The sequence below is a fragment of the Pongo abelii genome, chromosome 1 (assembly GCF_028885655.2).
Source record: "Pongo abelii isolate AG06213 chromosome 1, NHGRI_mPonAbe1-v2.0_pri, whole genome shotgun sequence".
NCBI lineage: Eukaryota > Metazoa > Chordata > Mammalia > Primates > Hominidae > Pongo > Pongo abelii.
The window spans coordinates 70,320,276-70,335,796 of NC_071985.2; the positions used below are offsets into that span (position 1 = coordinate 70,320,276).

General features: G+C 34.9%; 1 protein-coding gene across 6 annotated transcripts in view; it reads right to left on the reverse strand.

Annotated features, from left to right (window-relative positions):
* Positions 1-15,521, reverse strand: part of TDRD5 (tudor domain containing 5) — a 106,296-nt gene that overhangs the window by 86,705 nt on the left and 4,070 nt on the right. The window lies entirely within an intron of this gene.

A 15,521-nucleotide genomic window follows, 5' to 3' on the forward strand; every position in this document is an offset into this window, starting at 1 on the left:
CACTTTGGGAGGCCGAGGCAGACATTCAAGGTCAGGGATTCGAGACCAACCTGGCCAACATGATGAAACCCCATCTCTACCAAAAAATACCAAAATTAGCCAGGTATGGTGGCACACCCCTGTAATTCCAGCTACTTGGGTGGCTGAGGCGGGAGAATCGCTTGAAACCAGGAGGTTGCAGTGGGCTGAGATTGCACCACTGCACTCCAGTCTGGGTGACAGAGCAAGGCTCCATCAAAAAAATAAAAGTATCACAACATATAGTATCTAAGAATACAATTTTGAGAAATGTGCCAAACTCTAATAAAGAAAACTACGTATCTGCAATAAAAGGCATAAGATTAATACTTGAATAAATAGAGACCTACAACACGTTAATGAATGAATACACTTAATGAAATGCATTGTCTCTTCAAAAATTTTAAACTTAATTCTAAGAAATCTCACTGAAATTTTGGAACTTACAAAAACAATTCTAAACTTTCAGAAAAAAAATAGAAAAAAAGTCTGAAAGGAGACTAACCAGGGGAGACTTGCCTTAAAAAACATTAAAATGAACTTAAAAGTAACTTAAAAGTAATAAAAATGGCTGATTAAAAAAAATCAGCTTTGTCAGTAACCAAAAATGGATGTGAAACAATTAGACTCTATGTTTAGCTTTTTGATGAGAAAAAATTTTTGTACTTAACCATCTTTCAAGGCTTGACATTTGAGTTAATAACCACACAGAATCCTAAGAGTTATATAATTAGAAAGTATGGAAAAAAAAGACACTACCACACTCTGAGTTGAAACATATATTGACACTTTTCTGGAGGTCAATTTAACAAAAGCCATTTTAAAAAATGAAGATTTTCTTTGATGAAAAGAATGAGAAATAATTGAACAATTCATGATAATCTTTCTGAATTTCAAAGAAAAAGAATTTGACAAGCATGCAGTTAGTCAGCTTACCTACAAAGGAAGATAAACATGCTGGTTGCAGGCTTCTTTGGCACAGGAAATGTCAAAAGAAATCAAAATAATCTAAAAATAGGAAAATTACTAAGAAAGCAACATAAATGAACACTCTTTCTTGGTAGTAAGACTGTAACTCTTTTTAGGCTGACTTTTCTGTATTAAGAATTACTTTTACCATTTAAAATAAAAGTTATGGCTCCCACTCTCCTGCCATAAATAACTAGAAAATTGGGAAAATGTATGAAACAACAATTTAGAGCTGTTGAATAACAATGCAGAACTGAGAGGTGAGCCTTGAACCCACCCCTCCTACACCCTTGCCCACCTTACAGTCTAGAGAGCTTTCAGGATACAGTGTAGGAAGAAGTAACAGAAACAGAGCCTGGCAGTCTAGATGAATTGAGGTGACAGATTTTGAGATGATGAGGATGCTAAAATTTGCAGGATTGAGTGTGGAAAAGGAGGAGTGGCATTGAAATAGCTCTAGAGATCTGCAGAGGAACTCCCTTAAGTTTCTAGATGAGTACTGATCTGCGCAAGTGGAGAGAAGTTCTTCGAGGCTGGAGAAACAAACAAGAAGCAACAGGCTGAACAACACTCCAAGCTCACATAGGGCTAGGAACAGTGTTCCCACTAGACAGAGTAGGAGTACTTTGTAATACATTGAGTCAATCCTTAGAAAGGTAATGCTTCAGTGGTGGGGCTAAATTAGCCCTAGATTGAAGGCTGCTCTGGACCCGCAGGTCTTGGTCTGCTCAGGCTGCCATAACAAAATACCATAGACTGGGTGGCTTAAATGACAGAATTTTTCTTACAGTTCTGGAGGCTGGGAAGTCCAAGATTAAGGCATAGGTTGAACATCACAAATCCCAAAATCTGAAATTTGAAATGCTCCCAAATCCCAATCTTTCAATGCCAATATGATGCCACAAGTGGAAAATCCCATACCCGACTTTATGTGATGAGTCACAGTCAAAACACAGTCAAGACTTTGTTTCATGCACAAAATTATCTAAAATATTGTATAAAATTGCCTTCAGCTTATGTGTATAAGGTATATATGAAACATATATGAATTTCATATTTAGACTGGGATCCCATCTCCAAGATATCTCATTATGTACATGCAAATATTCAGATAAGGGATACTCAACCAAGCATTTCAGATAAGGGATATTTGACCTGTACTACCCAATTTGGTTCCTGGTGAGCACTCTTTCTGACTTGCAGATGGCCACCCTCTTGCTGTGTACTTATATGGCCTTTTCTCAGGGTGTTCCCGTGGAGAGAGCAAACTCTCTAGTGTCTCTTCTTATAAGCTATTCATCCCATCATAAGGACCCCACCTTCATAACCTAATCTAACCTTAATTACTTCCCAAAGACCCCATCTCCTAATATCATCATATTGGAGGCTTGGGCTTAAATATATAAACATGGGGAGAACATAATTAAGTCTATAGTACCCACTCTAATACAGCTTAAAAGAAAAACTCAAAATGATCAAATTGAGTCAAAGTAATTTATATGTAAAGCCCAACAGTGAAATATCCACAGTGGTCTAGCATCCAGTCAAAAGTCATCAACCACGTGAGGTGGTGGAATATGATCATGTCAGGGAAAAAAATCAATAGGAAAAAAACCAGAAATGGCACAGATAATAAAACTAGACAAGCCCTCTACAACAGTTATTACAAACCTTATACATATGCTTATGTCCATGAAGAAATTATTAACATAATGAATAGAAGAAATAAGGATATTAAAAAGACCCACGTGGAATACCTGAAGATTAAAAATGCAACATCTGAATGAAAAATAATCTGGATGGAATTAGGTTACATTCTGGAGAAAAGATTAACCAGTTTGAAGACAGCAATTGAAAATCTATAAAATGAAGCACACAGTGGGGAAAAAGAGAGAATTGTAATGAAAGAAAAAGAGCATCAGTGACCTGCACGAAAATAACGAGCAGTCTAAAATAGATGTGATTGTATTCCAAAAGAGGAAAGGAGAGAAAAATATTTGAAGACAAAATTTCCAGATTTCATGAAAATTATAAACCCACATACAAGAAGCTCAATGATATAAGAAGCTCAATGAATCCCAGGCAGAAAAAAATAAAGAAAAGTACACCAAGGGATACTACAATCAAACTGTGGAAAACCAAACAAAGAGAAAATCCTGAAAGCATCAGAGGGAAAAAAACACATTATGTACAGAACAAAGATAAGAATTATTACAGACATTGTCAGAAACTACGAAGATATAAAAAATGGAATAACATCTCTGAAGCACTAAAAGGGGGCAAAAACTATCAAACCAGATAGAATTCTATACCTGAAAAAATAATATTTCAAAATGAAAATGACAAATAGACTTTTTCAGATGAACAAAAGCTAAGAATATACACCACCAGCAGATTTATCTTAGAGGATATGTTAAAATTTTCCAAGCAGAAAGAAAATTATACTGGAGAGAAATTTAAACAGAAAGAACTGGAGAGCATCAGAAATAAGTGTAAGTAAACAAGTTTTTTTCATTTTTAATCTCTTAAAATTTGACTTTTATGTTTTTAATATTTTAGTATTAAAATAAATATTTCTATTTACCTTAAACATTTTCTAAGCAAAAATAACAATGTATTAAGAGGTATATAACATGAGAACTAAAATGTATCACAATAAGAGCACAAAGGATGGAAGAGGGGAAATATACTGTCCCGAGGTTCTTACATTTTACATGAAACGTTATAATATTATATGAAGGTCAATTGTGATAAGTTAAAAATATAGGTTGAAAACCCTAAGGCATCCAATAAAAATACAAAACAGAAAAATATAGATAATAAAAAAGATAAAGTGAAATCCTAAAAAAAATACTTAACCAGGTACAAGGCAAAGAGTGTTCCCTCCCACTGCTTTGCAACATCTTGCTGGAGTCTTAGCAAATGCAATAAGTCAAGAAAATGAAATGAAACAAACAGACTGGGAAGGAAGAAATAAAACTGTCCTTTATTCACAGATCACATCATCTATGTAGAAAATATGACAGAACTTTTAAAAAACTCCTGGAACTAATTAGCAATTATAGCAAGGTTGCAGGATGCAAGGTTAATGTACAAAAGTCAATCATTTTCCTATATTCCAGTAATAAGTGAAATTTGAAATTTAAAAATTACCATTTACATTAGCACTCCCCCAAATATAATACTTAAGTATAAATCTAACAAAATATGTACAAGATCTGTATGAGGAATACTACAAAACTCTGATGAAAGATATCAAAGAAGAAATAAATAGAGAACTATTCCATGTTCATGGATAGAAAAACTCAATATTGTCCAGATGTTAGCTCTTCCCAACTTGATTTATAGATTCAATTCAATCCCAAACAAAATCTCAGCAAGTAATTTTGTGAATATCAACAAATTGATTCTGAAGTTTATATAGGAGGCAAAAGATCCAGAATAGCCAACAAAATATTGAAGAATAAAGCCAGAGGATTGACACTACCCAACTTCAAGACTTACTAAAAAAGCTACAGTAACCAAAATAGTGTGGTACTGGTGAAAGAACAAATAGACCAGTGGAACAGACTAGAGAACCTGGACACAGACTCACATAAATACAGTGAACTGATCTTTGATAAAGGAGCAAAAGCAACCAATGAATCAAACATAGTCTTTTCACAAATGGTACTAGAATTGAACATCCACTTGCAAAAAAACCCACAAAAACGACCCCACACACACATATCTAGACCTTGCACCCTTCACAAACATTAACTTAAAATGGATCATAGACCTGAATGTAAAATTCAAAACTACAAAACTCCTTGAAGACAACATAAGATAACACTAGCTGACTTTGGATAAGGTGATGAGTTTCTAGAAACAACACCAAAGGCACAATACATGAAAGAAATAATTGATTGCCTGGTCTTAAGATTAAAAACTACTTCTCTGTAAGACAATGTCAAAAGATTGAGAAATAAGCCATAGATCAGAAGAAAATATTTGCAAGACACATCTGATAAAAGACTATTATTCAAAAAAACAAAACAAAACAAAACAAAGAACTCTTAAAACTCAGCAATAAGAAAAGAAACAATCCAATTTTTTAAAAATGGGCAAAATACCTGAACAGACTTCTCACTAAAGAAGATATACCAGATGGCAAGTAAGCATATGAAAAGATGTTCAACATCATGTCATTAGGGGATTTCAAATTAAAACAGCAATGAAATACCACTATACAGCTATTAGAATGGCCAAAATCTAAAAGACTAGCAACACCAAATGCTGACCAGCAATGGCGAACAACAAAAACATTCACTCATCACTGGTGAGAATGCAAAATGGTACCACCACTTGGGAAGACAGTTTAGCAGTTTCCTATAAAAACAAACATATCTTTATCTGACAATTTAGCAACTGTACTCCTTGGTATTTACCCAAATGAATTGAAAACTGCTATCCACACAAAAAAGCCACACACGTTTATAGCAACTTTAGGAGGAAACAAGCAAGACGTCCTTCAGTATAAGTGGTACCAGACAATGGAATATTGTGGTACCAGACAATGGAATATTACTCAGTGCCAAAAAGAAATGCACTATGAAGCCATGAAAAGACATAAGGAATCTTAAATGCATATTACTAAGTGAAAGAACCCAATCTGAAAGGCTACATGCTGTATAAGTCCAACTATATGACTCTCTGGAAAAAGGAAAACTATGGTGACAGTAAAAAGATCAGTGGTTACCACAGGATTAAGGGACGAGACAGATGAATAGGTGCAAGCACAGAGGACTTTTAGGGGAGTGCAACTATTCAGTATGACACTACAATAGTGGATACATGCCATTACACATTTGTCAAAACCTGCAGAATGTACAACACCAAGAGCAAACCCTCCTACCCCCCACCTCCTCCTGAACAGGTGCTGGTATCCATGGCTGAGAGACCTCATTGTTGCACGATGAGTGCAACAAACAGCAGGATTAATGCAATAGTACCTCACATCTCAAAACTAACATCTAATGCAAATGGCCTAAATGCTCCACTTAAAAGATACAGAACTGCAGAATGGATAAGAATTCCACAACCAACTATCTGCTGCCTTCAGGAGATTCACCTAACACATAAGGACTCACATAACTTAAAGTCAAGGGGTGGAAAAGGCATTTCATGCAAATGGACACCAAAAGCAAGCAAGGGTAGGTATTCTTATATCAGACAAAACAAACTTTAAAGCAACAGCAGTTAAAAGAGACAAAGAGGGACATTATATAATGGTAAAGGGCCTTGTCCAACAGGAAAATATCACAATCCTAAACATATATGCACCTAACACTGGAGCTCCCAAATTTATAAAACAATTACTAATAGACCTAAGAAATGAGATAGACAGCAACACAATAATAGTGGAGGACCTCAATACTCCACTGACAGCACTAGACAGGTCATCAAGACAGAAGGTTAAAGACACAATGGATTTAAACTATACCTAGGAACAAATGGACTTAACAGATATATACAGAACATTTCATCCAACAACTGCAGAATACACATTTTATTTAACAGGGCATGGAACTTTCTCCAAGATAGACCATATGATAGGCCATAAAACGAGCCTCAATACATTTAAGAAAATTGAAATTATATCAAGCACTCTTTCAGACAACAGAGGAATAAAACTGGAAATCAACTCCAAAAGGAACCTTAAAAACCATGCAAATACATGGAAAATAACCTGCTCCTGAATGATCCTTGGGTCAAAAATGAAATCAAGATGGAAATTAAAAAATTCTTCAAACTCAATGACAATAATGACACAGCCTATCAAAAACTCTGGGATACAGCAAAGGTGGTGCTAAGAGGAAACTTCATAGCCCTAAACACCTACATCAAAAAGGCTGAAAGAGCACAAACTGACATTCTAAGGTCATACCTCAAGGAACTAGAGAAACAAAAACAAACCAAACCCAAACCCAGCAGAAGAAAGGAAATAACCAAGATCAGAGCAGAACTAAATGAAATTAACAACAACAAAAAAATACAAAAGATGCATGAAGCAAAAAGCTGGTTCTTTGAAAGATAAATAAAATTAATAGACTATTAGAAAAATAAACCAAGAAGAGAAGAGAGAAAATCCAAATAACCTCATTAAGAAATGAAACAGGAGATATTACAACTGACACCACTGAGATACAAAAGATCATTCAAGGCTACTACGAACACCTTTATGCACATAAACTAGAAAACCTAGAAGACATGGATAAATTCCTGGAAAAATACAACCTTCCTAGCTTAAGTCAGGAAGAATTGGATACCCTGAACAGCCAATAATAAACAGTGAGACTGAAATGGCAATTTAAAAATTACCAACAAATAAATGTCCAGGAGGAGACAGATTCACAGCAGAATTCTAACAGACATCCAAAGAAGAATTGGTACCAATCCTTTTGACACTATTCCACAAGCTAGAGAAAGAGGGAAGCCTCCCTAATTCATTCTATGAAACCAGCATCACCCTAATACCAAAACCATGAAAGGACATAACAAAAAAAGAAAACTACAGATCAATATCCCTGATAAACATTGATGCTAAAATCCTTAACAAAAAAACTAGCTAACCAAATCCAATAACATATCAAAAAGATAATCCACCATGATCAAGTGGGTTTCAATACCAGGGATGCAGGGATGGTTTAACATATGCAAGTCAATAAATGTGATACACCACATAAACAGAATTAAAAACAAAAATCACATGATCAACTCAATAGATGCAGAAAAAGCATTCAACAAAATCCAGCATTGCTGTATGATTAAAACTCTCAGCAAAATTGGCACACAAGGTACATACTTCAATGTAATAAAAGCCATCTATGACAAACCCACAGCCAACATAATACTGAATGGGTAAAGTTGAAAGCGTTCCCTCTGAGAGCTGGAAGATGACAAAGATGCCCACTCTCACCACCCCTCTTCAACATAGTACTGAAAGTCCTAGCCAGAGCAATCAGACAAGAAAAATAAATAAAGGACATCCAAATCAGTAAAGAGGAAGTAAAATTGTCATTGTTTGCTGACAATATGATCATTTACCTTGAAAACCCTAAAGACTCCTCCAGAAAGCTCCTAGAGCTGATAAAAGAATTAAGCAAAGTTTCCAGATACAAGATTAATGTACACAAATCAGTAGCCCTTCTATACACCAAAAGTGACCAAGCAGAGAATCAAATCAAGAACTCAACCCCTTTTACAATAGCTGCAAAAATAACAAAATACTTAGGAATACACCTAACCAAGGAGGCAAAAGACCTCTACAAGGAAAACTACAAAACACTGCTGAAAGAAATTATAGATGAAACAAACAAATGGAAACACATCCCATGCTCATGGATGGATAGAATATTGTGAAAATGACCATACTGCCAAAAGCAACCTACAAATTCAACGGAATCTCCATCAAAATACCACTATCATTCTTCACAGAATTAGAAAAAACAATTCTAAAATTCATATGGAACCAAAAAAGAGCCCGCATAGCCAAAGCAAGACTAAGCAAAAAGAACAAATCTGGAAGCATACCACTACCTTATTTCAAACTATACTATAAGGCTATAGTCAACAAAAAAGTATGCTACTGGTATAAAAATAAGCACATAGACCAATGGAACAGAATAGAGAACCCAGAAATAAACCCAAATACTTACAGCCAACTGATTTTTGACAAAACAAACAAAAATATAAAGTGGGGAAAGGACACCCTTTTAAACAAACGGTGCTGGGATAATTGGCTAGCCACATGTAGGAGAATGCAACTGGATCCTCATCTCTCACCTTACACAAAAATCAACTCAAGATGGATTAAGGACTTAAACCTAAGACCTGAAACTATAAAAATTCTAGAAGATAACAGTGGGAAAACCCTTCTAGACATTGGCTTAGGCAAGGATTTCATGATCAAAAACCCATCAGTAAGAAAAAAAACAAGCAATCCTATCAAGAAGTGGGCTAAGGACATGAACTGACAATTCTCAAAAGAAGATATACAAATGGCCAACAAACATATGAAGAAATGCTCAACATCACTAATGATCAAGGAAATGCAAATCAAAACCACAATGAGACACTACCTTACTCCTGCAAGAATGGCCATCATCAAAAAATCAAAAAACAGATGTTGGCATGGATGTGGTTAACAGGGAACACTTCTATGCTGCTGGTGGGAATGTAAACTAGTATAGCCGCTACAGAAAACGCTGTGGAGATTCCTTAAAGAACTAAAAGTAGGCTGGGTGTGGTGGCTTATGCCTGTAATCCCAGCACTTTGGGAGGCCGAGGCAGGTGGACTGCCTGAGCTCAGGAGTTCACAACCAGCCTGGACAACACGGTGAAACCCCATATCTACTAAAATACAAAAAATTACCTGGGTGTGACAGCATATGCCTGTAGTCCCAGCTACTCGGGAGGCTGAGGCAGGAGAACTGCTTGAACCCAGGAGGTAGAGGTTGCAGTGAGGCAAGACTGTGCCACTGCACTCCAGCCTGGGTGACAGAGCGAGACTCTGTCTCAAAAGGAACTGAAAGTAGAACTACCAGTTGATCCAGCAATCCCACTACTGGGTATCTACCCAGAGGAAAAGAAATCATTATACGAAAAAGATACTTGCAGATGCATGTTTATAGCAGCACAAATTGCAATTGAAAAATCATGGAACCAACCCAAATGTCCATCAATCAACAAGTAAATAAAGAAACTATGGTATATATATACAATGGAATACTACTCAGCCATAAAAAAGCAATGAATCAATGGCATTTGCTGTGACCTTGATGAGACTGGAGACTATTATTCTGAGTGAAGTAACTGAGGAATGTTTCCTGAAAACATCATGTTTTCACTGATATGTGGGAACTAAGCTATGAGGACGCCTAGGCATAAGAATGATACAAAGACTTTGGGGACATGAGGGGAAGGGTAGGAAGGGGGCGAGGGATAAAAGACTACAAATAGGGTGTACTGTATACTGCTTGGGTGATGGGGGCACCAAAATATCACAAATTACCACTAAAGAATTTACTCATGTAACCAAATACCACCTGTACCCCAATCACCTGTGGAAAATAATAAAACAAACAAACAAAAACCCAAAAAACAAAATAGCTAAAGCATAAACCAACTGAACTAAAAGGTAAAATAGACAAATCCATAATCATGTTTGAAAATTTCAATACTCCTCCCTCAGTAGTTCATTTAAAAACAGTTAAAAAGAAATCAATGACATAACTGACTTAATTGACATTTATAGAATATTATACCCAAATATAGCAAAATACATATTCTTTTGAAATGAATTATGAAAAATTTACCTAGATAAACATATTCTGAGCCATATGAGTCTCAATAAATATATAAGGAATGAAATCTATGTTGTTGGACCACAATGAAATTCGAACAGAAACATCTCTGAAAAAAATCCCCAAATATTTGGATATTAAACAACACACTTCTAAATAATCCATGATACAAAGAAAAAAACCAAAAGGGAGATTAGTAAATTTTGACCTGAAAATGAGTTTTCCTATCAAATTTGAATTTCATATCAAAGTTTGGGAGATGTAGCTATAGCAATACTTAAAAGAAATTTAGAATCTTAAATGTTTACATTAAAAAGGGACCAAAATCAATGACCAAACTTCTACCTTAAGAGCAAAGAGGAAATTAACCCAAAGTAAACAGAAGTTACAAAACAATTAGAACAGAAATCAATGAAATAAAAAGTGGAAAAATAAAAAAAATTATCAAAACTAAAAACTTGTTCTTTCAAAAATACAGCCATGCATCTTTTAACAATGAGGATACATTCTGAGAAATGCATTATTAGGCGATTTCATTGTTGTACAAACATAGAATGTATGTAACACAGACCTAGATGGTATAACCTTACTACACACCTAGGATATATGGTATAGCTTATTGCTTCTAGGCTACAAACCTGTACAGCATGTTACTGTACTGAATACTATAGGCAACTGTAACACAGTAGTATTTGTGTATCTAAACACAGAAGAGGTACAGTAAAAATACAGTATAAATGATAAAATGGCACACCTGTATAAAGCACTTACCATAAATGGAGCTTGCAGGGTTGTACGTTGCTCTGGGTGAGTAGGTGGTGAATGTGTAGGCCTAGGACATTATTGTACACTACTATAGACTTTATAAACATCATACACTTAGGCTACACTAAATTTATCTTGTCATGTGGTAAGGTGTTCAGGGACAATAATATGCATGGAGCTGTCATCACCTATGATAACGATGCCTTCCTTCTGGAATACTTCCTGAAGGAAATGCCTGAAGCTGTTTTACAATTAATTTTTTTAGTAAGGAGTGCACTCTAAAATAATGATACAAAGTACAGTAAAAACACAAACCCATAACATGGTTGTTCATTGTCATTATCAACTATTATGTATTGTACATAATTGTGCTATATATATGACTGTCACCACAAATTTAAGTGTTGCATTGCACTATGTTGTTACAACAGCTACATCACCACCAGGTGGCAGGAATTTTCCAGTTCTATTATAATTTTGTGGAACTACTGTTGCACATGCAGTCTTGTTGACACAAGTGTCATTATGTGGTGCATGACTGTGTATAAGTGAATAAATCTTTAGCGAGGCTGATATGTGTGTGAGAGAGACAGAGAGAACGAGCAACCATCACAGACCCTAAAGACCTTAAAATGTTATTGGGAGAACATTATGAACAACTTTATTTCAATAAATTTGACAACCTAGATGAAATGGACAGCACCTTGAAAGACAAGGTACCAAGGCTCATTTAAAAAAAAAAAAAAAAGAAAGCATAAAATCCAAAATAGCCCTATATCTGTTAAAGAAACTGAATTTGTTGTTTAAAACCTTTCTGCAAAGAAAGCTCCAGGCCCAATTTGGTTCACTGATAAATTCTATGAAATATTTAAGAAAAACAAATACCAATGCTACACAAACTCTTTCAGAATACAGAGGTGGAAAAAACTTTCTAACTCATTTCACATGAGGCCCGTATTAAAATGATTCCAAAGCCAGATAAAAGCATTACAAGAAAACTACAGAATATATCTTATGAACATAAATGCAAAACCCTTAAAATATTAGCAAATTGAAGGTAGCAACATATAAAAAGGATACTATATGATGACCAAGTGGGATTCATCCAGAAATACAAGGTTGGCTGAATATAAAACCAAGAAAAGTAATTTTTAAAAAAGAAAAGTCCTATAATAATTTAAATGTATGGAAAAAGAATATGACAAAATTCAACATACATTCATGAAAAAAATTCTGAGAAACTAGGAATAGGAGGGAATTTCCTCAACCTGATAAAAGGCATCTAAAAAGCTAGAGTTAATATCATAATTATGAAAGACTGAATATTTTCCCCATATAGTTAGGAACAAATCAAGATTTTCCACTCTCACATTTATATAATATTATATAATACTAGAGAGCCTACACTGTGTGGTAAGGGTTGGAGGAAAGGCAGATAGATTGAAAAGGAGGAAGTAAAACTGTCTTTACTCTCAGATGGCATGACGGTCTATGCAGAAAATCCAAACTCTACAAAATAGGTGCTAGAATGATTTGAATTACAGAACTGAGTTTATCAAGTACCATGACTCAAGGTCACAGGATACAAGGTCAACATACCAAAAAAAAAAAAAAAAAAAAAAACAAAAAACCAATTGATTTTCTATTAGTAATGATTAGAAATTTTAAATACCATTTATAATAGCTAAAAAATATGAAAGGTGTAAAGGATAAGTTTAACAAAATATATGCAAGCTTTACGCATTGAAAAACTATAAAACATCGCTGAGAGAATGTAAAGACCTAAATAAATGAAGATATACCATGCTTTTGAATCAGCAGACTTGACATTGTTAAAGATGTCATTTTCCCCCCAAACTTATCTATAGATCCAATGTGATTCTAATAAAGATCACAATCTTATTTATTTCTGGCAGAAACTGACAAGTTGATTTGTATCAAATTAAATGTATCTGCAAATGCAAACCTAGAATATCCAAAGCGCTTTTGAAAAATAACAAAGTTGCAAGACTTAACTACAGTCATGGGCTGCATTATGACTTATGGTCAACAACAGACCACCTGTGGGGTGGTGGTACCACAAGATTATAATACTGTATTTTTTCTGTACCTTTCTATGTTCAGATACACAAATACTCCATTGTGTTACAACTGCCTACAGCATTCTGTGCAATAACATGCTATAATGGTTTGTAGCCTATGAGCAATAGGCTATACCATATAGCCTAGGTGTGTAGTAGGCTATATACCATCTAGGTTTGTGTACCTGCATTCTATGATGATCATACAATGATAAAATCACCTAACAACACACTTCTCATATCATATCCCTCTCACTGACACATGACTATATATAAGATATTATAAAGCTACAGTAATAAAGATAGTACAGTATTGGCAAAAACAGAAATGTAGATAAATGGACCTGAACAGAGTCTCAAAATACAACTACACATGTGTCAGGTCAACAGATTCGATAAAGGTACCAAAATATTAAGGAATAACTGTCTGTATGCAAAAAACTTTGATCCATGCCTGGTACCTTAGGCAAATATGGCTTGAAATAATATACCTAAATATAAGAACTGAAAACATAAAACTTCAAGAAAAATGTAGGAGAAAATTTTTGTAACTTCGATTAAAATCCATTAGATAGGCAAGAATAAAAGAAAAATATGGGCCAGGTGTGGTGACTAACATCTGTAATCCCAGCACTTTGGGAAGCTGAGGCAGGCGGATCCTGAGGTCAGGAGTTCGAGACCAGCCTGACCAACATGGTGAAACCCTGTCTCTAATAAAAATACAAAAATTAGCCAGGTGTGGTGGCGGACGCCTGTAATCCCAGCTATTCAGGAGGCTGAGGCAGGAGAATCACTTGAGCCTGGGAGGCAGAAGTTGCAGTGAGCCAAGATCGCACCATTGCACTCCAGCCTGGGTGACAAAGTGAGACTCCCTAGCCAAAAAAAATTAAAAAATAAATAAAATAAATAAATAAAAATAAATTAGACTGTATCAAAATTAAAGACTTTTCCACAACAGACCAGATTAAGGAAATGAAGAAGCAAACATAGTCCAGGAGAAAATATTTACAAAACATGCCTCTGATAAGGATTTACATCTAGAATATGTAAATTTTTCCAATTCAATACAATGACAACACAGTTATATAAAATGGGCAAAATATTTGAATAGACACTTCAAAAAGGAAATACAAATGGCAAACACCCATGTGAAAAGATGCTCAACATTATCATTAGATTATTATGATCCAACTTAAAACCATGAGATAGCACTACACACCCACTCAAATGGCTAATATTTTTTAAACTGACAATCCCAAATGTTAACAAAGATGTGTAACAACTACAACTCTCATACATATCTCATGGGAAAGGAAAGTCATACAGCCACTTTGGAAAACAGTGGTAATTTCTTATCAACATACACTTACTATATGATGCAGTAATCCAACCCCTAGTTATTTACACAAGAGAAATGAACTATGGCCATACAAGATGTATGCAAATATTGACAGTGGCTTTATAAGTAAAGGACCAAAGAGGAAATAACCCAAATGTCATCTAATGGGGAAGGGATAACAAATTTAGGTGTATCTGTATAATGGACTAATATTAAACAAGAAAAAGGAACAAATTACTGATATATACATCTTGGATGAACCTCAGAAGTATTCTACTAAGTTAAAGAAGCCAAACACAAAAGATTAGATATTGTTTGATTCCATTTATATGAAATTCCTGGAAAGCCAAAATCATAGAAAGCAGTGGTTGTCTGTGGCTGCAGTTGGGGAAAGAAACTACAAAGTGGCATGAAGGAGCTTTTTTGGGGATGATGGAAATGTTCTGTTTTTTATTTTGATGGTGATTATATAATTATATATTAATCAAAACTCAAACTGTACACTTAAAATGAGTAAATTTTACTACATGTAACTTATGTTACTAAAGCTAATTTTAGTAGAAATCGGGCATTTTCATGTTTTGAACTTAATTTCCACGTGCTCGCTCTGAGCTCTAACTTAAGTTGTTAACATGGTGATTTAGTCAGGCATTTATTGGTTATATTCTGATAGTTTTTATTCAAAGTCCTTCAGCATTACAGTCACAGAAAAATACCAGGATTATTATGCTCAGGGACAGCCATTCAGAAGATATTCGTGAGGTAAATTGCAAATATGCTTCTGTAACTTTGGTGAGGAACTGGAACTAGAGATACAGATTTGGGAGTTGGGAGTCATTTGCAGAAAATAGTGGAAACTGTGGAGTTGATAAAATTGTACCCTTCTTTCACTCCACTTCTCACTTCTTACTAATCTACAGAACCATAGGAAATGCTTAGTCAAATTTGAAATAAGTGAATGACTTCAGTTTTTAAAAGGTCAACTTTTCCATCAGATCAAAGTGT